Genomic DNA, 26,752 nt, shown 5'->3' with positions numbered 1-26,752 from the left:
TTGCAACGAAGTATCCATGTAGACATGTGAATAACAATGCACGATTACCACGATCATGGGAGTGTTACTGTTGCATTGATGTCGATTTGAATAGATTACAATGTATTCGCAACTATACAGTATAACAAGCTACTTAGATATAGTGGGTTGAGCTACCTAATACTATAAGCCGTAGGCTCAGAGAACCCATTTGGTATAGCTGTATATCGTTGTGTATGAGCTATATTTTTGTAAACCATTTCTCGTACCTCGGTAGTATAACAAAATAATAATCCAATTGTCAAACACATCGTAAATTACGAGAGATTTGTTTAGTCGATTCTTATCATCACACTCAAACATCACATGAAACTCACGTAAAAGAAGGTTTCATACTTTACAATAGAATGAGAAGTCTACTTGCACTACTTGTAGTTTCATTCCAGAGATTTGGACGGTTTCACGTTAGTTACAAAGCAAAAATCGTGATTTTTTCCATCTTCTGAGGTATTCAAAAATTATACTGAAGTGCTTTCTATATAATTCACAAACGACACACACATTCTGTTATCAAGGAAAATCACTTATTAAAAAGTCGTGATAGGTTACCGTCGGGGTCAACTAGACGGGACGAACTTCTTCTGACGCTCAAAAACTAGAAATTGTGGACCTTTCCCAGTCACGACGAGGACTAACGATGGATTTACTGTGTGAAAGTGAATATCAGCGAGTGGGTGCAAAGTACCGTCTGATGATGTTGAGTGCATCCGCGGAATGAGGGAAAGTGGCGAATCATCAGACGTCAGCTGTTAAGGGTGTTTTGATTACTGGAATCATGTTTAAAACTAGTGAAGGGTTGCCGAGCCTAAGAGGACGAGTTTGTGAGTGAATGCTTGTGGAATGTTACAGGTCGTCTTGGAAGTGGTTGATGAGAAAGTGCAGCAAGTTGTGGAGATTTTAATATACTTTTAAAGATTTAAAAGTATACAGATGTATAGGTAATGCCATTTGAGAGGATTCGGCTTTCGAAAAATTGCTTGAAGGCAAATTTGCCATTTTTGCTATTATAACACTATCTAACATAGAAGCAAACATAATCAAAATACTTAAAAGATAATTTTAGTTTCCACGTCATGTTAATACCTATTAGAGAATAATTTAAAATTGCAATACTCTGAAGGATTTATACCAATGAAACACTATTCTCATAACTAATTGCAATAATACCTTGAGTTAAAAATAATGTAGATGTTCTTCCTTTTTGGATTACCTGGGCCAGCTTCTAAGAGAATTCTGTGGTTATTGTACTTAAACTTGAATAATATCATTGTCTAGTTAATTGTAAGGATCGGGAGTTAACCGAATTCATACTAAAAAGAACAATATTTGACGATCCGATACACAGCTATCCTTGGTTCCGGGCTAAACCAATGATTCCATTCAAATCACCTTATCTTACTCAATAAGAAACATAAACATGTATCTTCACTCATCCCATACTTTAGTAGATGCAGTCTTTTAATCAGATTCTGTATAGCAATACAGCTGCGTTGACTCTCATCGTAATATCTACTGTAGTAATTAACATGCTGAAGTTAAAACTCAGTATTGACATTTCTTTAACATCCCATTCATACTTAGGGTAATATACGATCTTTAAAAAGTATAAGGAACCTTTTAACTCAAACCACAACTTCCCTTAATCATTGAACATTTATTGAATCTTAAAACACAGTTGATAAAATGTTCCCAGCCACCTCGGCAAGCCGGTAGCACCGTAGTATTTCACAATCCCCGTATCTTGTCCCAAAGCCAAGACTTTATTAAACCATTAGCTTGTTCTAACTGGAACACTTGTGATATCTGGAATCTGACCCTATTGATGGACGGTAGCAACCATCAACCAACACTCGCTCGCACACTTCCGAACTGGTTCTGCTTCTCGCACTCGTCACACGAGGCCAATTAATTGGTTTCAACCATAAACCAACTTGTACGATAACCCAGTCCAATCGTCCAATCGTCCAATCGTCCGTGGCGTCTCAATCAGGGAATCTTCCTAGACATTTACTGCTGTTTGATATGTTTCCTGATTAGGATAACGGTGTTTACAGTTAGGGTGTTTAGTAGGGAAAGCGTCTTCGACACTGTTTAAATTTTGGCCCCAACTGAATGTAGTGTGGTATCAATGTTTAAGTGACACATCAAAACAACACATTGTTTTGTTACCGTAAATATGTTGTAAAATAATTTTATCAATAAGTTACCTTAACATAGTAATGAGGGTATGCAGATCAGGCCATCTAAATCCACCAATGCTTACTGAAAACCATCCAAAACATCCAAATTCTGGTGCACATAAAAACTGATAGACCTGGCTAAAAGTTTTCCCATTCGTAAAACTATATAGTATTTTGATAATAAATATTGTATAATATAATTTGAGTCATGAAATAGTAATTGTTGACATAGGTTGTTTTTACTTGATGAGGAGGAGTTTCTTAGTATGGTCAGCAACTTGGGATGTAGTTAGATGTGTATTGGGATTGACTTTAGATACTGGAAATATACTCAACCTATTGTGAAATCTAGCATGCTTTGACGTGAGTTCTATCTCTATCTCCGGATACTTTAGCACGCTGGTTTTACTTATTTCATGATCAATTGTATCACAGACTAGGGGATTTTGTTCCCTAGTCTGTGATTGTATGCTTCAATCTTTGTATTGATATGTGTTTAACATACGACAGAAAATCTTAGCTTGTTTACATAACGTTCTATCTGGTATTTTAATGGATTAGACGTTAGAAGCTACAAAAAGTAAATAGACAACACCAACACAAACAAAATAGAGAGTTGCCGGGATCATAAACATGCCTTAAAATTGTGTCCAGCTGATCTATAGGGAAATTAAATCCCCAAGGGAATATGTTTATTCTCGATATGTATTGGTAAAGCGAGGTTAAAGGGCAAGGCTGCTTGTGTTTCTCTTGTTAGCAATTTGTAAAATAACTTGTTGATCCTTGGGGCACGCCGATATTGTGTCAGCCCTGCGATTATTGTGGTTATTTGTTTCCACAATTCGGCAACGTTGCGACATTCGGTTCAGGTTCCGCCAATTGTAGTGCCTGTGAAGAAATTTGGTAGTGTAAAATGAACTGCAGGGTATTGAATATCTGGAATTATAGAGAAAGCTGATTGTATATCATTGAAAGTGGCAAATTATTGAACCTTCAAGGTGTGAAAACAAATCATGTAAGTTGGCAGGGTTGGCTATTTTCCTCATGTATGAGTTACTACATGCAATTTTGAAACTGTATCTGTAGAAAAGTGGGTTGAGTAAATTCGTCACAGTTTTAAAATCTCACATTTCTTGAATCATCTACCCTTGTTTTGAAAATAAAAAATTAAACTAAAATATCCTACTAATAAAATGGAGGATTGAATAAATAAATCTACAGATTGTATCAGACTAAGGCCAACTTTAACGAATAAACGTTTTACCCGAAGAACAATTGAGTGCGTTAAAGTCTTTATCAAGTTTATGGATGGTACAAATACTTAAATACAACTTTTACCTCCACGTAATAATTCAATACACTCTCCTGGAACATACGACTCATCTATAAAAGGCATTATGTACTCAGCTGGGAAGCGCCTTCTTCCTTACCGGGCGTTCAACTCTCTCATCGTGTGGATGCTGCTTTCGGTTTTGTTTCTGGTTTTGCAAGTCTAGCATTTTAGGAGTTCATCACTCAAAGATGCACTTTCTATTTCACTTTGTCGCAAAACACGTTGCCTTGCCAAATTGTCCTCAACAAACTTATATTTAAAACGTATTGAGTAGTTGAAACGAAAATGTTTGGAACTCCAAAAAGTTCTTTTTTAAACTCAAAGTCCACATGTGCATCAGAGGACTGTGCATAGAAAGTACAAGTGAAGCAAGAGTAGACTTAATACAGAACAAGAATAAACATAACATACACTTTAGGGGGAAACGGCAGGACACGAACCAAAGATATCACTCGGTGGAGTGTTTCTCGTAGCCGACTAAGTCACCGAATCACCAACCTTATGAATCTTTACAAAATTATTATAGTGATTATAAACATAAAAGCCATTTTGGAAATTTCTCTCTTGGAAATAACATTGGTCATGCACCCATTCATCGTCAGGATCCGCAAATGAAAATCAACAGAAATTTTCATTTATTTACCAAGACGAATTCTTTGATACATCTGAATCATCTTGATGTAGTTTTTATGAATGTGCGTCTTGTCCCTCCAAAACGTTTTCAATTCCATCATCTACTGTCAAAAGACGCGCGCTTTTTGGCTCTCCTTCACTCTCACTCACGCTCTGCTATATTTTACGTGGATCCTTTACCACTTTCATCTACACCGTTTATGCCGTAAAATGACTCAATCCTTGTTGACAGTCAATTTAGATCTAAGACTCGTATAGACGTTTTAAAAGAAGTAAATGGAAATTGAATAAAGGTTGGAAATACAGGGTAGTTTGACTACATTTATCATGTAGCATTGCTTTCTGATCCAGAATCTGAATGTTGCCCAGATTGGAGTTTTTGTAAACCAGTAACATGTTTATCAGAGAGTTTTATGGTGATGGAGTTAATTGGTGAGATAATCAATAATCTATTATTTGAGATGGGGACGCCATCTAGGTGCGTATTTTAACCCAAATTTTATGAGTGAAGGGTGAGTGTAGAATGGTGTGAGATGATCGGTATAGTTTTGTAACTGGCTAATATCAGCTGCTTTATCAGTCAGGATCCATTTATTTTAAAATCCAGAAACAGTTGGGTTTGGTTTCAAACCATCAAAAAATACTGACTTTTCTCATGATCAACTCATTGACATCCCAGAAATCATGGACAGATTGGTAAAGTTTCAAGCCATGCAATAGCTACTGACCTTTCTCCGGATGGGGCAGGAGCCATATTGATTACTAGACGAACACTAATGTCAATCTTCTGTTGGACGATGATGGACTCCTGGTTTTTGGACTCCTCATGTTCTCGAATGACTGCATCATCTATAGTCAATGAGGTCCAGACATTCCGGTAAACGTGGCCTACATCGGCCATTGTTTTTCTTCGCCGTCAGCCTTACTGATGTAATTATCCACACAACAGCTTACTAAACAATGTTAGAGCATGACCAATGGAACGCAACGGTCCACATAACCACCGCTAGCAACGCCACGGGCTAATTATCATTGTAATCAGCTGATTGTTCTAGCTTTCTTCTTCTTCCCAATATTAAGATGGCGGTGGGAGGCCACTGCTGACTTAATGCATTCGTTGTTTTGTTTGCAATTGTTTCTTACGCAACAAGTATCACGGTTGCTTTCACTGCTAATCCACTTGTCCGCATTTGAGACCCATTGTACTGAAGAGTTGCTGAAATCTCATGAGTTGACGTTTTTAATTTACCGCAGATCATCAATCCTCACTAACTGGGCAATGAAGAAACATCCCATCGATATGTACAAGCTGTTGAGCTGTATCCTCTTTTCCTTAAAGAGATCATAGTTATGGCCTTTAAGAGTTAGTGGGACTATTGACGTAATCGTTTTCATACTCGTATAACGGTTGTTGAGAGCGTAAAATAAACCATTGTTTGCGATAAGTTGACATTAGAGTTTTGTTGAGATTAAAGGTTTGAAAAGATAGCTATTAAGAAAGGAAATTTCGCAGCAACATTTGTTGGTGAAATGATTTTTCTTTTTTCGTAAAATATACTTAAGTTTAACATGGAGATTGAGTTTTACAACAAGATAGTTCCTCTTTAGCCATAGAAGATTTTTCTACTATATTCATTAAAACAGATTTTCGTTGGATGCTCAGTTAGATCATTTCCTATTCTTTAAAATCCTTTTTAATACAGCACTTTTGACAACTAAATAGAACATTCTACACGATATTTACAGGGTATTACAATTTAACTCTGGCTATATCCAGGCAGACACGTTATTTTACCCTCCCAGATTGCAACAGCTTGAAAGGAGAATACCGGAGTGGCTAATGGTGTGAGGTGTTGAAGGTTTTGTAAGTCGAGCATGTGTTGGTGTAGGTGTACGTTAGTGTGTTCGTGTGCATGTCAGCGCTAATAGACTTTTCATACGAGATCGAAACCACTTTCGATTACACAACGTCGCTCTAGTCTAGTGCACTCTGTGGTTCTTTAGGTTGGGTAATGCCACAGAGTAAGGGAATGCACTCCTCCTTCTGTGGTAATGCTTACTCGGATTGTGCTGCTAAATTACCCAATCCTAAGGTAACCTGGAGTTCTACAAAATGAATCAGGTTTCCAATTTTCTGAAAAATTACATTAAAGACTTTCTCAACTGAATCTCGGTTTTGCAGAGTAAACATTGGCGTGATGAGTTGAGTACGAAAGACTTTTCATCGTAAACAAATTTAAATGAACAACTTATTTCAAAAACCTTTTGATCAACAGAACTGGGATGTTTTTGGTAAGAAGCTGGAATACCCTATTGCCATACCAATATTCCAGATGCTAGTTCTTCCACAAATTAAAGTTGAACTTTCAGTTTTGCTGATTTCCAAGCCCACTCCAACACCACGACTAAAAACCTTTCACTAATGTGAAATGACAGGCACCTTTAGCTTAAATCGAGTAGGTTCCCCTGACTTGAGTATCGAAGAGATATAATTGCTGGGATATATTGTGACGTAACTTTAGTCATGTAAGTTTGTTTAAGACTACAAGTCAATAATCGTATCTAAGCTAGCCTTCTTACTTTTAGGTCATTGGTCAATTATTTAGGCTGCTTCATTAGATAAAATGTTTTGAGACTCTTCACCTGCAGCTTATCAGCCACCATTACTGGATATACTTATTTTTTTACTTTGAACGTCTAAGAATTTTCTGTTCTCAACTCTGATATCAGAAACCGTAATCTTTTTCTCCACAACATCATGAGTCATTACGAGTATTGGACCACCTCTGATCGTGCTTGCGTCACACTCTGTAACGGTTACAGACCACCTTCGGCTGTCTTCGGCCATCTTCGGGCGTCTTCGGCGTCGTGACTGACCCTGTTTAATGGACACATCTCGCCTTGATGTGTCGCTAATCTGAGATAACGGGGTTGCGTTAATCCACGAATTTCAATGGCTACGCTACGTGAAGAAGACTAGGCACGTGTCCTAATTTACAATCGTAAACTGTTGATGACGTTTCGGTGGTTCATTAGGATTGTCACTTTGACTCCTTGAAGATTATTTAGGTATCCATTAGCTGCTCCAACCCCTTAATAAAGACACCCCTCATGTCGTGTTTTTCCATGGAACCCAGAGTTGGTTGAAGGAGATACGTTCTCATCTCATTTTCAATGCAAATTGCAAATTGGGCCTGGTTAAGAGAGGTGTTTTATTTTCATCATTTCATAAACTCCATCATATTTTATACTCCATTCATATATAACGAAATGGCATAACCTAACTTAGCCTGATCCAAAAGGTTTAAACCCTCAGTTTGTTACAATATGAATTCAACTTTTTTCAGAGATAATTAATAATTTAGTCTAATGATCTAATGACGAATGGCATCTATAATATAAGTCAAGAAGACATCTCTCTTGGAACTAACCGGCAGCCTTCAGGTTTGAAAAAACCAATCGGCTACCTAATATTATATTTTTCCAAGTCAAAAGTCATTTTGAGACCCTTTTACTTTTGCATGTACATTGTAGAAAGTAGTGTTGTGAGCCAACCCGGTACTACAGTCGTCCGGTACACTTCTGTCTCTGCCAGACCCACAACCCACAAGAATGGGACCGTCATCCGCCCACCGCGACGATACAATAGGTACGTCGGCCGCATTCGGAATTGTACATTAACGGACGATGAGTGACCTTCATCTGACATCGTATCAACACTCACGTGCGTCGTGCGACACGTCGGCCTCCGGTCTGTTGACCTCTTTTACTTACAGGACTTGGTGTGAAGAATTAGATATAATCGTCTCCATAGCCATAAGTATTGAGTTTGCATTTTCCTTACAATTATATTGGTTCCATTGTGAATAGTCTCAAAGGCAATTTTGTGTTTAAGTCGGATAAAATAAAGCATAAGATGAAGCTTAAGGAGCGTAGTTGAATTTTTGTTTTACAAGTTATTACAAATATCCGCAGTAGTTGTAGTCCTTCAAAAAAATTCTTTTTGCGTCTTTATTACATCCCTATCACTATCTTACTACATCAAACGTTCGCTTTTCGTGCAGCGTGAGTGCCTTTTACCTACTACATAGTTGCGTCAAAGGTTTTCTCTTGAGCATCGATAATGCATCTACTTAAATAGTTACATCACCAATCGTCATTTACCTTTATCTTTATATTTGCATCAAATGTTCTCCTTTAGAGCAGCGAGGGGTTTTCCTACATTATGAAGAGCAGCGAGGGGTTTTCCTACATTATGAAGAGCAGCGAGGGGTTTTCCTACATTATGAAGAGCAGCGAGGGGTTTTCCTACATTATGAAGAGCAGCGAGGGGTTTTCCTACATTATGAAGAGCAGCGAGGGGTTTTCCTACATTATGAAGAGCAGCGAGGGGTTTTCCTACATTATGAAGAGCAGCGAGGGGTTTTCCTACATTATGAAGAGCAGCGAGGGGTTTTCCTACATTATGAAGAGCAGCGAGGGGTTTTCCTACATTATGAAGAGCAGCGAGGGGTTTTCCTACATTATGAAGAGCAGCGAGGGGTTTTCCTACATTATGAAGAGCAGCGAGGGGTTTTCCTACATTATGAAGAGCAGCGAGGGGTTTTCCTACATTATGAAGAGCAGCGAGGGGTTTTCCTACATTATGAAGAGCAGCGAGGGGTTTTCCTACATTATGAAGAGCAGCGAGGGGTTTTCCTACATTATGAAGAGCAGCGAGGGGGTTTCCTACATTATGAAGAGCAGCGAGGGGTTTTCCTACATTATGAATTCACTGCATCAAAATGTACTATCTGCTATCCATTGGACAGAAGTCTCTTATTTCAACAGTAAAGTGATAAGACAAAGTTAAATCAATTTAATCTTCACCCTCGTTTATCAACAAATTAGAGAGTTAACCGTAACAGCTAACTACTAACAAGTAACTCACTTGGCACAAACAACAGCTTGGTGCTTGGCAAACACCTCCACAGCTATAACTACTTCCGCTCGCCCTGCTGACACGTATGACAATGTTCCGTCTCCATTTCCGGTTCATATTCACAGTTTCCTGCAACATTCACATGTCACACGTTCGCAGAGTCATGATTTATCCTCGGTTCCTCAATCGAGACGTTTCTCTTTCGTTTGTCATATTTTAGAATTTTCTTCAGATTTAGGAATTATTCGAGATATAAATAAAGAAAGGTCTTAAAATAGATTTTCACGCTTCTTCTGGTCATGTGATACTCATGGTTTTGTAATGTTGAAAGATAGTATTTTTACACTAGATTGAATGTCTATAAGTGAATCAACGATAGACTCTGCTATATCAAAGAACTGATATTGCAAGAGTCATGAAAGTGCATTTTGGGTAAAGATCGTAGGTCCGAACGCAAGAGCTCCTCCAAGTGTAAGCTTGCACATGGAACCTTTCCAACCATACTTAAACATAGCCTAACCATCAAATTTTACACATAACTATAACCTAACCTAACCTGGCATGGAAGGGAATCTCATTCTATATATCCCACGTACAAGCAATAAATACCTCTGTTGCAGGCTTACCATCCTTGAAAGTATTGAGTAAGTTCATAGGTAAAAGAGTATACCTATCTTTAATCTTTGGTAAGATTTATAACTCACACTAGCAAAAGAATACCCTCTATCGGCCGTTTCCCCTCGTACATGCTTTTAAAAAAGATAAAAGGATAGGTATTTTTGAAACTGTGAACGATTTACATTGAATATCATTTTTAATTTAGGCTGAAGCCTTTTCGTGACACATTATTATACAAAAACCAAACATGCAAAACATGTACAACAAGCAGTGTAATGTAATATAACTTTTAAAGCAACTCTTATTTTCTCCCTATTTCCTCAACAGTGGCAAATATTGTAAGTTAGCTCACTAAGTGTTCTAAATTTCGTAGCTATCCCTGTTGGATTGTCACTTGTAACAGTGACAACAAAAGTAACGAATCTAGCTACCTGTGAGTTGCTTGAGTGGAACAGTTAGCGGACAGGTGTGAGGACAAGTTGGCTGGAGACGCCCGCATCCGGTCATGTGGATAATGACTCGTGAGTCACTGGACTGTGAAATAGTCTTATGTTCAATGTTTAGGACTATATTAGTCGTAAAACGTAGGGAGTTGTCATACAAATTATTGTATGGCTTTAAGTGTATGGTTTAGGGACTTCTACCTAGTTCTCTCTCTATGAGAAACGTATCATCTAAAATAATCTGGATAGATAGTGAAATAGATCAAGGTGAGCTCCTACACACCAGGTACCAGAATTACCTAGTAAATGTGAGTACTGCAAAAATCAATAGTTTGTTTTGTATTTTAAACTACATAACACAACAATAACCGATTCTTTCCCTAAACTCCAAGACAAAGGTCTAACCTTCATAACAACCCCCAAGGATTTTTCTTCTTTGAAAAAGATGATATCACAGGTTAGAGTGGCAAGATCTCATTTATTATTCTTTAATCGTAATAATCACTTAATAACATTAAATGGTCATTACTCTCCTACGATATAATTGAAAATCATATATGAAAACCACGAGGAGACTGATTGAAAAGATTTGTCTTGGCTCCTTTTAGCTTTACCAAGAGTTCTAGCTTATTTAATGTCGTGTTGTCAGCGATTGAAAAACAGATTTTGCTTGTGTTCTCCTTGTGCAGACTATAATAAACCCTTACAACCATGTACACACAAAGGGCTCATCCAGAATACCCTTTGGTTCAGAATCGTACGTATTAATTATTTTCTACATATCCATTTTACGCCTCTTCTTATTTTAGATTACGTTTTAGAAAAGAATTAAGTTCATTCAACTCAACGATGACATAATACCAATCGTTGATTCGACTTAAGACCTTGGCATAACTGGAATTGCCTTTAGAGGATGTGTGAAGACATCATACACTGTATGTGTAGCAAAATCCAACGTTTATTTGTAAACCCATTTTTGTAAATTAATGACATTGTACTCCTACATTCGTTTTTTCATCAACAATATCCTCTTTTAATTTTATAAAAATCCTTGTACCACTTCTCCATTAATTGCCTCAGCCCCATTCTACAATCGTCCCTTCTCCATAATCACAACGAGTCTTCAGAAACTGTCCTTCACATGTAACTGAATTACATTCTACAAGACTGGATCTAGAGTCATATTTAATTACTGTCAATTACGTATCAGTGTAATTGTAATTTCACCAACCCGATTGTAAGGGCCAACCCATTCCCGGAGCTACGGAAGCAAGGAATTGTCCGTCAGGAAACCATTTCCACGTTCGCCTCATTCTAATTTGAGACGAATCTTTATAATTTCTGCTACGTAACTCGAACGGAAAACCGGACAATTGTAGCAATAGTTGGATTTTATGTGCGCCAGCGGTTCTAATTTGATTTCATCTATCTAATTCAACAGGACGAGCGACTTGGTCACTGTGATTTCTTACTTAATTTCGAAATATGGTTCATTCAATTGCTGTAACGTGAGGAAAATTGTTATGTCATATTATTTATTATGATTTTTATTTAACATTTTCTTAGTGTATAAGTTGGATTTAATTAATTTATCAATGGACACATACATGACTATCAACTGCATATACTCTGAACCATTATTACACATATACAGGACCTGAAGACAAAATGTGTTCCATAAAAGTTTCCTCTGCGTATAATTTCATGATATGAGTCTTACATGTCTTTGTTTGGCCTGAAATCGCCATGTAAAAAGGTTGTGCCTTAAAGTGTTTACTTCATTGTAGTTGTTAGCCTCCGGATTGCCAAATAATATTAAAAAAGGTTCAAATACCTGCTATTAAGCTATCCAAATTTGTTGTTAGAACAACTAGTTTCGGTGTCTGTGTGACACCATCATCAGGCTGCACAAGGACAGTTTTCTTTCTTCAAACGAAGAGCGTCATATTTACACGAAAATAAATAAGTAGCAGGTAGTGCCAAACGTTGTTGATGAGCTGTTCCAAACATCGTCACTGTTTGCCAAATACCAGTTGCAGCAGTGTATCCCAGCAGGGGTTGCAGCTTCAGATTGACACAGTGACTTGCTGCTTGCGTCACGGCTTTCACCTGAGCCTGTGCCAAGTTACAACACGTGTTCTCAACGGCTCTGCTTCACGACTGCTGCATCACCTTAGAAGAGTAGTTCTGTGAACACACACAGGTTACCCCAAACCGGAGGTGAAGGTAGATTTAAAATCATTGACCAGGTCTGCAACGTTAACGAGTATTGTTATCCAAGTGTTCAAACTCCAGGGGTGTTGCTGACCTTGTGGTTGGAGCATTAAGACTTCTATACTGTAATATGCCCTCGTTAAAATTTCGCCAGTTTTCTCCAAATACATTTGACTAATCATATAAGTACTACGGCACAGTCAAACACAATCGATCACGTCAAAACAGGGTATCAAACACTCGCCGTTGACATTATTCGTAGAAAACAAGGTTCTTTTATGAATCAGTTATATTAGTATGAAAATAGCTCAATCTATTATTTATTATTTTAGGTGATGGTGGGGTATATTTGATTGAACTTTGATGGTCAACATGTTAAATTGTTTAATAAATTAGGTGAATGCCAAATATGAAAATAATCTGAAGTAGTTAATCAACGGGATATTGAGTTATAGAGTGATTGACACACATTGCAACAAGACATATCAAAGAACAGCAATGGTGTAATCGATGTTTAACCATGCAATCGCCCATTGAAATGCATCTTGGCCGAAAGTACCCGAGGGTGACCGAGCGAGACCTGGGTTTCGCAAAGCCTGGGTTGCCGAAACAAACGCAAATGAGGCCCGATCATTGACTGCTTTGTTCTGCAGACGATCCTCGTGGACCGTCCTTGGTGACGGCGTGACAAGCAACCAGCGTGACAAACTACTCGGCGTGACAAAACTGTGACATCGATAAACTGTCGCACCCTCTAGAAAAATTACCTTTAACGATTTGTGTGAAAATATTATATGCTGTGGTTGGATGTTGAGTGGTTGCCAGTTCAATCTTGGGTGAAGTCAGTAGCTTTTGAAGGTTTGGGTGAGGTCAGTAGCTTTTTTAGGGTTTGGGTGAAGTCAGTAGCTTTTGAAGGTTTGGTTGAAGTCAGTAGCTTTTTGAGGGTTATAAACTGGACCAAGCTAAATAAATTCACAAGGGTGAAGAATCAAACCATCGTAGTCAATAAACGATTACTTAAGGTATCCTCATTCTGTCTTTTAGCTTCAAGTTCTGATCTGATGATGTGCACAACTTTTTCCAACAATACAGAGTCAGACAATTCTTATCATGCAACATATATGGTTGATTATACCAATATACCATTCTACAACAGATTGCTCTAACATCGATACAATGAACCTTTTATTTTATTCTGATGATCATCTCGCTTCTATATCTCGATTGGTCTCTGGATCCAGAGACCATGCGAGATCACACAATGTCAGCATTACATCCTCACCACCATAAGCTCTTATCCCCTTGTCTCTGATGATGGCGTCACGAGATAACACAGGTGACATGATGACGTAACAGTTATGTGAGCTCTCTACAGGTCTTTGTCGCAGTCTAGTGAGGAGCACTTGATGTTATCACGTGACACACTGGGTATTGTGCCTCCGAGTTACCAGGTTATTTCCTGGCCTTTATCTATGGAGATTCAGCCAATGCGGAAGCTGAATTGCGTAGCGTAAGGGTTGATTGTAATTCGGTTGTAATAGTCTGTTGTATAACGAGGGTTGAGGGGAAGTCAAAGACCACTGGAGTATTCGTTCCGTGTTGCCATGTTGAAGAATGAAGATACTTCAAGTATGTTATGCATGAAGAATCTCTAGAGATTGCTGAAAGAAAGAAGAAGCTTCGAGAAAATCCATGACTTTTTCCATTTTAATTAGGCAAAGCTGGAAGCAATATTTTTACTAGACATTTTCAAGCATAACTACCAACGAAGTATCAATATCTACTATCAAAACGTGATTTATAATAACTCATGTCAAAGCAATATCGTGTTTCTAAAACTAACTGATAATTTCTTGTTGCAGGATACAGAGAGGGAGGACATGGACCACTGACGTGAGGTAAGAAAATTGTGTTTGTTAGAGAACTAAAAAAGTTTACCTGATGCATCTTCCTTAATAATTATTCGTCAGGACCACTGAAGATATTTTTAGTAGAAAATATACATCATACGCTGATTTATAGTTTCGGCATAGGTTGTATGTTTCTAAACCAGATTAATTTTTACTTTTAGCAGTTTCCCACATAGTGTTGACTTTGCCCCAAACTAGACTTTGCATGTGGTTTCAGAGCGAAAAAAACACAGAAAGATGAAAATAAAGGGATTGAACTAGTAATTAACTGTGGTTGTAGGCAACAAAATGATTCTGTTCGTTGTCTACAGAATGTATTGTAAGACTCCAGGTTGTTTTACTTTTGTAGGATATTGGAACTCCCAAATCCACACCTCACAGACTACAATGTTCAATGTTCCATAAAGTAACGGAAGCGCAGTCGTGTTCCTTGGCCTTTGAACTCTACGGTGGTCAGTAAAAGGTCAAGGAGCGACCGCAGCGCTGTCAGTGGCGACCAGTGGAACTAGCAGGGATTAATTGGACCTCTTCCTCTCAACGGTACATGAGTACTTGGCGCTTCCTTCTCGATTATATGTTCCTTGGTCAATGTCTTGTTAGGGACCCCACGTGAAAATTGCGAATTTTTTCTCACAGTAGGTTCATGATGAATCCCAAAGTTACATTAAACCATTGAAGTTTGGATACCGAAGAAGGCATTCCATCTATGTGGATCACAACCCACAGTTTAGAAATGTATTCTCAGCTTTTAAATTTTTTAGCGTAAACCTAAAACTTGTCACAAATGATAAACCGATGCTTGACACTCGTATAAATAATTGTAGGGAACGCGGTTGGTCGAGTGGAATCCATTTAAGCAATGTTTCGATCCATCTATAGAAAAAAAGATATCTTTAATTTGTTGATAAAAACATACGTATGCGAGACCCTTCTCCACTAAAAGTCATATAATATTTCAAATTAAAAACAATGGTTTAAGGCCAGGGCTCATCCCAGATATACAAAGGGTCAGGAGACAAGTTCCATCGTACAGACTATAATCTATTCCCTCCCATACTCACCATAATGTACGGACCAGACAATGTTAAAGAGGCGAGGAGAGCTCAACACGAAGCATGACAGAGTAAATATCAGGAAGTTGATTACGTAAGTTATAATTGAATTTGTAGATAAAACCTCAACTGAGGATAATTAGCGGAGTAGTGAGTGCGGCTTTGGCACGCGATATGTTGTAACATGTAGCTGCGCTGTTCTGGTGTAGTGTCACGTGAGGTGTACGCGGATATGCAGTTGGTCTGTTGCATCCAATCGTGAATTACTTTTATTTTACCACCTTTTTAATAATTGTAAAAATATCTTAGCTTTTTAAATCCTTTAAATCAAATAATTAGGATAGGAGAAAAATGTTGAGTTTAATTCTTTTGATTTCAACGAGGGCTTGATTTCAAATTCGATGAAGGACCTGAACTTACATAAAAGAACTTAGCGTAATTAATGGTCCTTGGATCCTGCACAAAACTAAAAAGAATTAAATCACTTCATGTATACAGTATTTTGCACCTGAGCAGTAGGTATAAAACTAGCTTTAGTTTACTGCTATATAGAAACTTAAGTTAGATTTTTTTATTTTTACTTGGAAGGTTTGGTTAATGTGGACAAAAATGACTTATTTCATATTGTATACTAATTTAACTACCAATGTAATACTCTTTAAAAACCAGATGATATAGATATAAGATGCATCGAGGGGGATTTATTGGGTGATTTAGGTTTTAAGCTGATAAATCTGTAACTTTACCATATTTTATATGTACAGTGTTTACCGTCTTGTGAGTCAACAGTATAAGTGTAAATATATTATTACAAGAGAGATAATCTATTAGTGGGGGAAGTGTTTTAGACGTATTTTTTGTACATACTTTAAGTTGTAGTTATTAATAGTTATCAATGAAATAGGATTTAAGGAGTAACAAATAAATTGGTAAAGACAAAGTTGTCGAAATTAGTTACTTAATCAGTAGTATTTCAATTACAAAAGATTTTCTCGATTAAACCAGGGAGACTTTAACCCAAACCCTCTCAAAGGTTATATTAATTCAATAGAATTTGCTGCTTTCATACGTAGGAGCGTAGTACAATCAAAGTTAATATATAGAGTCACACAATTTATGACGTTGCCATTGTTCCATCAAGGTTGATAGAGTCAGCTGATACGACCCCTATGACTTCCGTCGTCCTTCACTTCCGGAAACAACAATAATATGTATGATCAGGATGTGGTGTCCTTACCAACAATGCATGTCAGTTTGTTGGTTCACTGAAATTAAATAATCAGCCGTAATTAGGTGTTTCAGTGCCAAAATGATGTTTTAGTGCTGTTACTAGGTGAGTTAGATGAAAACAATATTTTATGGAATCAATTGAGTACATGTCCCGGTAATGATAGTAGATAAGACGTTTTACGATGGTCTTCAGGTGTGAAGGAACTTAAACATGATATTAGATGAAAATACAGACCCAGCATTGGCAGAAAACTACTGAAAATTACTAAATGTGCATAGTTAATGAAACATGCACTAAACTAAAAAGATTTAAATGCCAGGAAATCCGAGCTACTGTATAACAATAATTAAAAATCTGTTTAGTTTTTACGTATCAATGATCAAATGTTACCAATAATACTTTAAACATAATAGACTCGCCCTCTTTGAGAATGCATTTTAAACAACAATTTGCTCAGTTAAACATCAAAAGTTTATAAGTTGTTCAAATACATGGACCAATATAACCCATTAATAAAACCACATAACACATGATAATGATACATTCATCCTGAAATTGTATTATTTATTCTCTTGTATGTGGAATCAATTAAACAACACTTTGAAACCAATTGAAAATACAATTAATTATTCTTACAATAATTTATTTTGAAACATTATCGCATTGGCGTTTATAGTTAGGTTTACACAATCGGCTTTTTGCCACGCCACAAAATATGAACGCAGTTACCAACTATTTACAGCTAATGTTCAGGTTTAGCACTGAAAGGCCATACCTATTAATTATGGTTCTATTTCTGAACAGTCACTCGGCTACGGTTCCGTTGCGTAACAGGTTGTAAAATATAACAGTTTGAAAAGTTTATGTTGGGAAACATGTTACAGTTGGTTGTATAACAATAGATACTTCAACACGTTGTCCCGCTAGAGTTCCTAGTGTCTGTTTTATCACACAGTCCATGAGGTGGTTTTAGTGAGTTTATATTAATTTATTCAGATTAATTAACAGGATTAAAATCGCCATAGTATGGAACATAACTAAACCATTAGGATTCCTTGAAGAGTTTTTCTCGAAGAGTGAACCTAATCCTTTAACTATCCATCTTAAACGACCAGCTTATGCAATATATTGTTGGAAAATGCATGCCTTGGAAACCTTCCACTCATGTAGGTGTATTACAAACATAATATTTGATTTTGCGTGTCTGTGATATAATGCCAGATATTAGAGAAAATTTAAAGTACAAGTCAACAAATACAACAAATGTATTGTGTTTGTTACATACGTACAGTAAGCCGACTAGATGAGTAAATAGTGGTTTGTGATTGGAATGCTGTGTGTTCAGTGTAAGAAAAGGCAAGTAGCTTTTTGTTTGTTCGAAACTGGATTTAGCATCCAGCTATCCTTGATCATTGGACTTTTTCAATCGTCCTGAGCGAAGAACCAGTTGATCTTAATCAGTTAATCAGGTAACAACGCTGTTACCTCATTCATGCAAAATTGAAAAGTTCATCTTCGCCTTAAAAATGCACCCTGAAGTTGGCGTCATGTAAATCTAATATAATACTAATAGATGATGACTTGACGAATCTTAAGTCAAGAGGACCACTTTTAATTAATTAATTTTCCCGTGAAATTATTTAAACGAAATTTACTAAAGCTTTTAAGTAATAACAAGCCATCCGTCTCTTGTGGTCTGGAAACGAGCAACTGACCAATTTGGTATATTGTCCTTGGCATTTCTGGTGTGACTCAGAACCTTATTGTCGATTTGAGTTTCACTTTCAATTTTGTCACGTGTCCCTCTTCACGAATTTGAATTATTTATAACACTTAACCGTTTTTCTTAGGTATTTGCATCTTTTTATTCTAAGTTGGTGTCAAAATAATGGCTGAGATAATTATATTTTCAGAGGATCGAAATTAGTTGAAGAACTTGTTATGCAAGAATGTTATTGCTCAACACGTTTTTGATTTGAAAATTAGAAAGACGATATGTACATTGTTGATTGAGACCAGCTGTTTCTTTAGGCATTACTATTTAAGAGCCCAATTATCAAGGACAGCTGGGTCCATAATACCGCTAAATTTATCTGTAGTGTTTCCTTAAGCACATCGAGTTAATCGTGTTGTCATAACAACCAGGCTTCCCCGTGAATCCCTCTCGATCAGGTCATCTACCCACAGTAACTGACATTAACAGTTTCCCAAGTGTAGACGAGGATGACGCCGCGCCACTCCTAGACCGTGGTCGTGGTCGTGAGGTCTCGGGAGTCCCCGGGCGACGACGGGTGCCTAGGTGGTCGACCACGGGTCACTGCAGAGGATGAAGTCATGGCTGAGATCATCTCGTATGTTGCGATGTGGAATTGCCTCAACAAATAAATAAACATGCTACACGAAATATCAACTTGTATTGGCACATACGGTATGGGTTGGATTTTTGTATATTTAAAACATTGCTTAAAAATGAGCTGGGTCGGGAAAGACAACTTTTGTCCGTGTGACGAACTTTTTTGGCAATATGCACCATTCTGTATAGAAATAAACACCCTAAAAGTAACCTCTTCGAATGAGCTTCTAAAATAGTTTCCTTCTTGTTTTCCTATCATATACGGACAGCTGTTTCTGTCATTTAGATGTAAAATGTACTACCCCACCAAACACAATAATGGATTCCTATTTTATTAGACAAAAATTATTAAGCAATACAAAATCTCTTAATGTTGAAGGAGTGTATTTGTAGTCCATGTAACACATTTAAAAACACAAATTATTTTATATAAAGATACGATGTACAGGAACTATTTTTTATGCAAAATAATCGGACGAATTTCACATTCACTTGACTAATTCTTAAAAGAAATACATTAGTCCCTCAACGCATGTATAAACCAGTAGTTTTGGCTACAGTATGATGCAAATAACTGTGTTTATGTGTACTGGGGTTAAACCTCAATACAATCTCAAAACAAAGAGCTACTAGAACATGTTGTGCAATCTCTTAGTTTCTCCCAACGAAACTTTACACAGCTTATACTTAACTATTAAAATTTTTAAACTTGTTATTTCTTGAAAATGTTAATTGTTATTGACTACGCGTATTGTTTCAGCGCTTCAAACAGGTGTTGTGCAATCGTAGTTGCTCTCCATAAAATGTTAGATAGCTCATACTTGCAAATAGTTAGTATAGTATACATATAGTAGTACAAATAGTAACAGTAATAGTTCACTTAATAATTAATTAAGTCTAATTGATCAACACCCAATCCCAAACGGATATTCAGATAGCGTCAAACAGGTGTTGTGCAACCTAGCAATTATTACTCTTTTTAAAAATATTAGTTAGCTTAACCCCTCTTACCAAATTAACGTTGAATTCGTTAACAAGCTAATTATTGATAATCATTTCCAAATAGCATTTAATTAGATCCACCAACAGGTATTGTGCAATCTCCCATTTCCATGACATATCCACTGACTTGGAAAATGTCTGCATTACCCAACCACCTCCATAAGTTAACACAGTTATATTGTTGACAACAGATAAATTATATTCACATGTTAAAGTTGTTGCTTGTTTTATAATAAACATAAACATAGTTGAATCGTCCCTCCATTAGAGTGATCTGACAAAAAATAATGTTTTTGTGGCAAACCTAAACTTTTCAACCAAACCAAACTCTGTAAGGACAACTTATTTAAAACTGAAGCATTTTTCTGTCACATCATTAGTCTCAGAAAAAAAACCAAAGGGAGAAAATTGAACTTTATACTGCAACACCTTCTGTGAGTAACTTTACTATTATGATAAAAAAAATTAAACCTCGTCCAGATTGAATTTACTTAAGTCCCCTTAAAGTCAAAGGTTATATATAGGATACATGTCGCCACTGGTACTAGTGTAGGTGTGGCTAGTGATATTGTCGTCATCACTACGTCATCTTTTAGTTCGGGTGATGACATCCTTGATGATTACATCATCGCCGGACATTCTCCCTTTTATTTATTGCAGTTCACTAACGATGATAATATTTCATCATCAAGTTGCGACTATGAGTACTTATAATTATCTTTTTCGCAAGTAACAGCTGTAAGACTTGTAAAACGTTGTATTATTCTTTTATGTAGGTTTTCTCTGACGTTTTTATTGATTAAACATTATTTGGAACCTCTAATTTACATATTAAAACTAATTAAAACCAATCCCGTTGGAAGGCTATGGATGTTGAAGACGCTGTATTTGTTTGGGTTGTGTACCATGGATACAAAGAACGAAGACGAACGCTAAGAAAAACTACTAGGTACAATAAATTTAGTGCCGGGTTAATTCGTGGTTCTTTTGTAACACTATACAAAAAATTAAGTAAATAATGACTACAGTATAGGTTTTTTTCGGTTGCCTAAGAATGCAAATTGCTTTATTCATTGGTAAAAGGTTCAGGATGATCTATCTACCTTGTGAGGGGGAGTGCTGTTTGCCAGAAGTTAGACTCTCTTGATGTAAGTTTATATTTTGAGCTAAAATATTCAATTAAATATTTTACACAGGACATACAATTTTTGCGTTACCTACTAAAAAACGCGCATAACTGATGACATGCCTCAATGTGAACCTCTCAAACACATTGTAGATCCTCGTCCTTGACCTGTGTGGTGTAGGTGGAGGTGTCTCCTAGACCTGCGTGGTAGGTGGAGGTGTCTCCTAGACCAGTGTGGTGTAGTAAAGGTGTCTCCTAGACCTGTGTGGTGTAGGTGGAGGTGTCTCCCAGACCTGTGTGGTGTAAGTGGAGGTGTCTCATAGACCTGTGTGGTATAGGTGGAGGTGTCTCCTAGACCTGCGTGGTATAGGTGGAGGTGTCTCCTAGACCTGCGTGGTAGGTGGAGGTGTCTCCTAGACCTGCGTGGTAGGTGGAGGTGTCTCCTAGACCTGCGTGGTATAGGTGGAGGTGTCTCCTAGACCTGCGTGGTATAGGTGGAGGTGTCTCCTAGACCTGCGTGGTAGGTGGAGGTGTCTCCTAGACCTGCGTGGTATAGGTGGAGGTGTCTCCTAGACCTGCGTGGTAGGTGGAGGTGTCTCCCAGACCTGTGTGGTGTAGGTGGAGGTGTCTCCCAGACCTGTGTGGTGTAGGTGGAGGTGTCTCATAGACCTGTGTGGTATAGGTGGAGGTGTCTCCTAGACCTGCGTGGTAGGTGGAGGTGTCTCCTAGACCTGTGTGGTGTAGTAAAGGTGTCTCATAGACCTGTGTGGTATAGGTGGAGGTGTCTCATAGACCTGTGTGGTGTAGGTGGAGGTGTCTCCCAGACCTGTGTGGTATAGGTGGAGGTGTCTCCTAGACCTGCGTGGTAGGTGGAGGTGTCTCCTAGACCTGTGTGGTGTAGTAAAGGTGTCTCATAGACCTGTGTGGTATAGGTGGAGGTGTCTCATAGACCTGTGTGGTGTAGGTGGAGGTGTCTCCCAGACCTGTGTGGTGTAAGTGGAGGTGTCTCCTAGACCTGTGTGGTGTAGTAAAGGTGTCTCATAGACCTGTGTGGTGTAGGTGGAGGTGTCTCCTAGACCGGCGTGGTGTAGGTGGAGGTGTCTCCTAGACCGGCATGGTGTAGGTGGAGGTGTCTCCTAGACCTGTGTGGTGTAGGTGGAGGTGTCTCCTAGACCTGTGCGGTGTAGGTGGTGGAGTCTCCTAGACCTGTGTGGTGTAGGTGGAGGTGTCTCCTAGACCTGTGTGGTGTAGGTGTCTCCTAGACCGGCGTGGTGTAGGTGGAGGTGTCTCCTAGACCGGCATGGTGTAGGTGGAGGTGTCTCCTAGACATGTGTGGTGTAGGTGGAGGTATCTCCTAGACCGGCGTGGTGTAGGTGGAGGTGTCTCCTAGACCGGCGTGGTGTAGGTGGAGGTGTCTCCTAGACCGGCATGGTGTAGGTGGAGGTGTCTCCTAGACCTGTGTGGTGTAGGTGGAGGTGTCTCCTAGACCTGTGTGGTGTAGGTGGAGGTGTCTCCTAGACCGGCGTGGTGTAGGTGGAGGTGTCTCCTAGACCGGCATGGTGTAGGTGGAGGTGTCTCCTAGACCTGTGTGGTGTAGGTGGAGGTGTCTCCTAGACCTGTGGGGTGTAGATGGAGGTGTCTCCTAGACCTGTGTGGTTTAGGTTGAGGTGTCTCCTAGACCTGTGTAGTGTAGGTGGAGGTGTCTCCTAGACCTGTGTGGTGTAGGTGGAGGTGTCTCCTAGACCTGTGTGGTGTAGGTGGAGGTGTCTCCTAGACCTGTGTAGTGTAGGTGGAGGTGTCTGCTGTGGCCGTCCTACAGCACGTCACGACCTGGTTACATAACCAGGCTACAGTTTGACCTCTTGTATAACATTTGAATATGTCCACACGGTCCGCAACCTCTGCGGGTTTCGCAACGTCACACTTATGCTACATATTATAAACGGACTTCTAGTGAGGTTAAATAAAGATAATGTAGGAAAACTGCTTGAGGATGAGTGACTAAATGACACACACACAAAAGTGAGTCTCGTTTTCGTTGCCATGTTAAATTACGGTTCAGAAATATAATCTAGACCTCACTTCAAATTGCATTTTAGACCCAGGATTCATTTAACTTGCAGTACGTTTCATGACGTTTCATTTGTGTCAGATTTTTCGTTAATCATAATTTAGAATATTCATAAGTCATATCAAAATGTATTAATAGTGTCAATAGATACTGTGGATATTAGAAAGAAAAGTTACAGGGTCTGAACCAAGGTTTAACATAGCTACTTCCTATGTGGACGTTTCCTATTCCCAGTACATTTTACCAAGGTCCTTTTTAGGTCTAGTCCAGGCGCTGAGGGGGTTTGAGCATGCATAAAAGTGTAACGAAATTTGACTTTTGATTGTTGCTATGGGTACCTAGTAGATGAAGAAAATCGATGTTGTCGCATTTCTAAGTGGTTAATAACATGGGGGGGAAGGGGTGAAGTTGGGGGGCCGCCCGGGGGGCCGCCGCGCACAAAATAGCTTATATCTCAAGAACCAAAAGTCATATGAATACGTTAGACATGTCAAACTGTGCAGAAAAATTCATTCTACAAAGATATTATGTAGTGGTTTCACGGAAATTGACAAAATGTTACTTAAGTCCCCTTAAAGTCAAAGGTTATATATAGGATACATGTCGCCACTGGTACTAGTGTAGGTGTGGCTAGTGATATTGTCGTCATCACTACGTCATCTTTTAGTTCGGGTGATGTAGGTGGAGGTGTCTCCTAGACCGGCGTGGTGTAGGTGGAGGTGTCTCCTAGACCGGCATGGTGTAGGTGGAGGTGTCTCCTAGACCTGTGTGGTGTAGGTGGAGGTGTCTCCTAGACCTGTGCGGTGTAGGTGGTGGAGTCTCCTAGACCTGTGTGGTGTAGGTGGAGGTGTCTCCTAGACCTGTGTGGTGTAGGTGGAGATGTCTCCTAGACCGGCGTGGTGTAGGTGGAGGTGTCTCCTAGACCGGCATGGTGTAGGTGGAGGTGTCTCCTAGACATGTGTGGTGTAGGTGGAGGTATCTCCTAGACCGGCGTGGTGTAGGTGGAGGTGTCTCCTAGACCGGCGTGGTGTAGGTGGAGGTGTCTCCTAGACCGGCATGGTGTAGGTGGAGGTGTCTCCTAGACCTGTGTGGTGTAGGTGGAGGTGTCTCCTAGACCTGTGTGGTGTAGGTGGAGGTGTCTCCTAGACCGGCGTGGTGTAGGTGGAGGTGTCTCCTAGACCGGCATGGTGTAGGTGGAGGTGTCTCCTAGACCTGTGTGGTGTAGGTGGAGGTGTCTCCTAGACCTGTGGGGTGTAGATGGAGGTGTCTCCTAGACCTGTGTGGTTTAGGTTGAGGTGTCTCCTAGACCTGTGTAGTGTAGGTGGAGGTGTCTCCTAGACCTGTGTGGTGTAGGTGGAGGTGTCTCCTAGACCTGTGTGGTGTAGGTGGAGGTGTCTCCTAGACCTGTGTAGTGTAGGTGGAGGTGTCTGCTGTGGCCGTCCTACAGCACGTCACGACCTGGTTACATAACCAGGCTACAGTTTGACCTCTTGTATAACATTTGAATATGTCCACACGGTCCGCAACCTCTGCGGGTTTCGCAACGTCACACTTATGCTACATATTATAAACGGACTTCTAGTGAGGTTAAATAAAGATAATGTAGGAAAACTGCTTGAGGATGAGTGACTAAATGACACACACACAAAAGTGAGTCTCGTTTTCGTTGCCATGTTAAATTACGGTTCAGAAATATAATCTAGACCTCACTTCAAATTGCATTTTAGACCCAGGATTCATTTAACTTGCAGTACGTTTCATGACGTTTCATTTGTGTCAGATTTTTCGTTAATCATAATTTAGAATATTCATAAGTCATATCAAAATGTATTAATAGTGTCAATAGATACTGTGGATATTAGAAAGAAAAGTTACAGGGTCTGAACCAAGGTTTAACATAGCTACTTCCTATGTGGACGTTTCCTATTCCCAGTACATTTTACCAAGGTCCTTTTTAGGTCTAGTCCAGGCGCTGAGGGGGTTTGAGCATGCATAAAAGTGTAACGAAATTTGACTTTTGATTGTTGCTATGGGTACCTAGTAGATGAAGAAAATCGATGTTGTCGCATTTCTAAGTGGTTAATAACATGGGGGGGAAGGGGTGAAGTTGGGGGGCCGCCCGGGGGGCCGCCGCGCACAAAATAGCTTATATCTCAAGAACCAAAAGTCATATGAATACGTTAGACATGTCAAACTGTGCAGAAAAATTCATTCTACAAAGATATTATGTAGTGGTTTCACGGAAATTGACAAAATGTCACCAAAAATTATATTTTTTAAATTTACGATAAGTATAATCAGGAGTATAATGGATTTTGTTGTTGTTTAGAACCACTAATTTTTTAATTGACAACTTTTAAGAGTAGTACACAATAGGTAAATAGTATTTCTGTATAATGAAACTATTGCGGTACATAACTTAACAGCTATACAATCATCAGATCCAATAAACATAACACAAACAAAGGCGCAAAACGCGTCGCGGTCATTGTTCCTGCTGCCGTAACTATTAATGGCGAGTACAGTTCAAGCTGAGACTTATATTATACTTTTAGAAAGATGGAGATTCTGAGGATTCATTTTCATATATATAAAATAGTATTGAGTGACTATTATGTAGCGAGAAATATAGTTTGTAAAAGAAGAGAGTTCAAAATATATTTTGGTGGTGGATCGTTTCCATCACCATCTGAAACTGCAATAAATTCCCTACAATTTATATATCTCCGAATCTGAGGTTGGTTATAACAATTTTATGTAGTTTTTAAAAGGTCATAAAAATTATGTTATCGTAAAAAAATTTAACATTTCACATTCTGACGTAAATTACTCAGGAAATTTCGATTTCAACTACATTTAACTATATATTTTGAGAAAGAGCTTTTACTCTTAAATTATGCAGTGTAACCAGTGTAAGCTAGGAATACAATGGAAACTCCATGTACAGTAACTAAACTTAAATTTATTTCATTACAATACAAAATTGATGGTAAAAGAAAAGAAACTAAGGGTTCACAATAAATTTTTTCAAAAGGTGGCAAATGAATTTACTAATTTAAGCTTTAGGCTAGGCCTATTACAATAGTTCTAATTTAGGTTGAGGGGTTATATTGCATGGATCTTTATCTCAGGTGGGGTGATCGAGCGGCGTTTGAATTTAATCTTGTGATTATATATAGCCTAATTAAATTTTGTTTTGAAATATAAATTATGTTCAAATTATTTTCTGATAGGTTGAATTAATTAATGTTCTGAATAAGCTTCTATTAGCTTCTTGACTTTTAAATTCTGGTACAAAAGTTCAAAAGTTAGGCTTAAAAATGTTCTAATGGTTTCGATCCAAGGAAAGAAAATGTCTACTGGAGTGATCTCACCAAAATTGATGTCTTATTCACAGTTAAATTTCTTGATGTTGTGTAGTTATTAATGTTTGTAACAAGGACGGATCTTCTTTAATCAAATTTCACTAATTTATTCCAAATACAGACAAAACTCTAATTTTATTTATATAGATATATGCACTTTTTTATAAATTTTAATATTAAAATATGCAGTTTACAATTTATATCTTCATACTAGCTCAGCACTCTTGGAAGTGAGGAAGGTTTGATGCATTGTTGCATTCA

The 26,752-nt window shown here is 38.4% G+C and overlaps 1 protein-coding gene across 3 annotated transcripts in view; it reads left to right on the top strand.

The window, feature by feature from the left end:
* LOC129003225 (uncharacterized) overlaps positions 1-26,752 on the top strand; it is a 153,985-nt gene that overhangs the window by 70,126 nt on the left and 57,107 nt on the right. For all 3 annotated transcript variants that reach the window (XM_054431517.1, XM_054431518.1, XM_054431519.1), the window contains one exon: positions 14,244-14,279. The gene's annotated coding sequence lies outside the window, so the exon portion shown is untranslated. The remainder of the gene's footprint in view (positions 1-14,243; positions 14,280-26,752) is intronic.

This window comes from Macrosteles quadrilineatus, unplaced genomic scaffold (genome assembly GCF_028750875.1).
Source record: "Macrosteles quadrilineatus isolate MER2022 unplaced genomic scaffold, UCM_ALF_1.0 Scaffold_9__3_contigs__length_116548681, whole genome shotgun sequence".
Taxonomy (NCBI): Eukaryota; Metazoa; Arthropoda; class Insecta; order Hemiptera; family Cicadellidae; genus Macrosteles; species Macrosteles quadrilineatus.
Note: the sequence above shows the minus strand (reverse complement) of the source record. Positions and strands in the feature narration are given on the sequence as shown.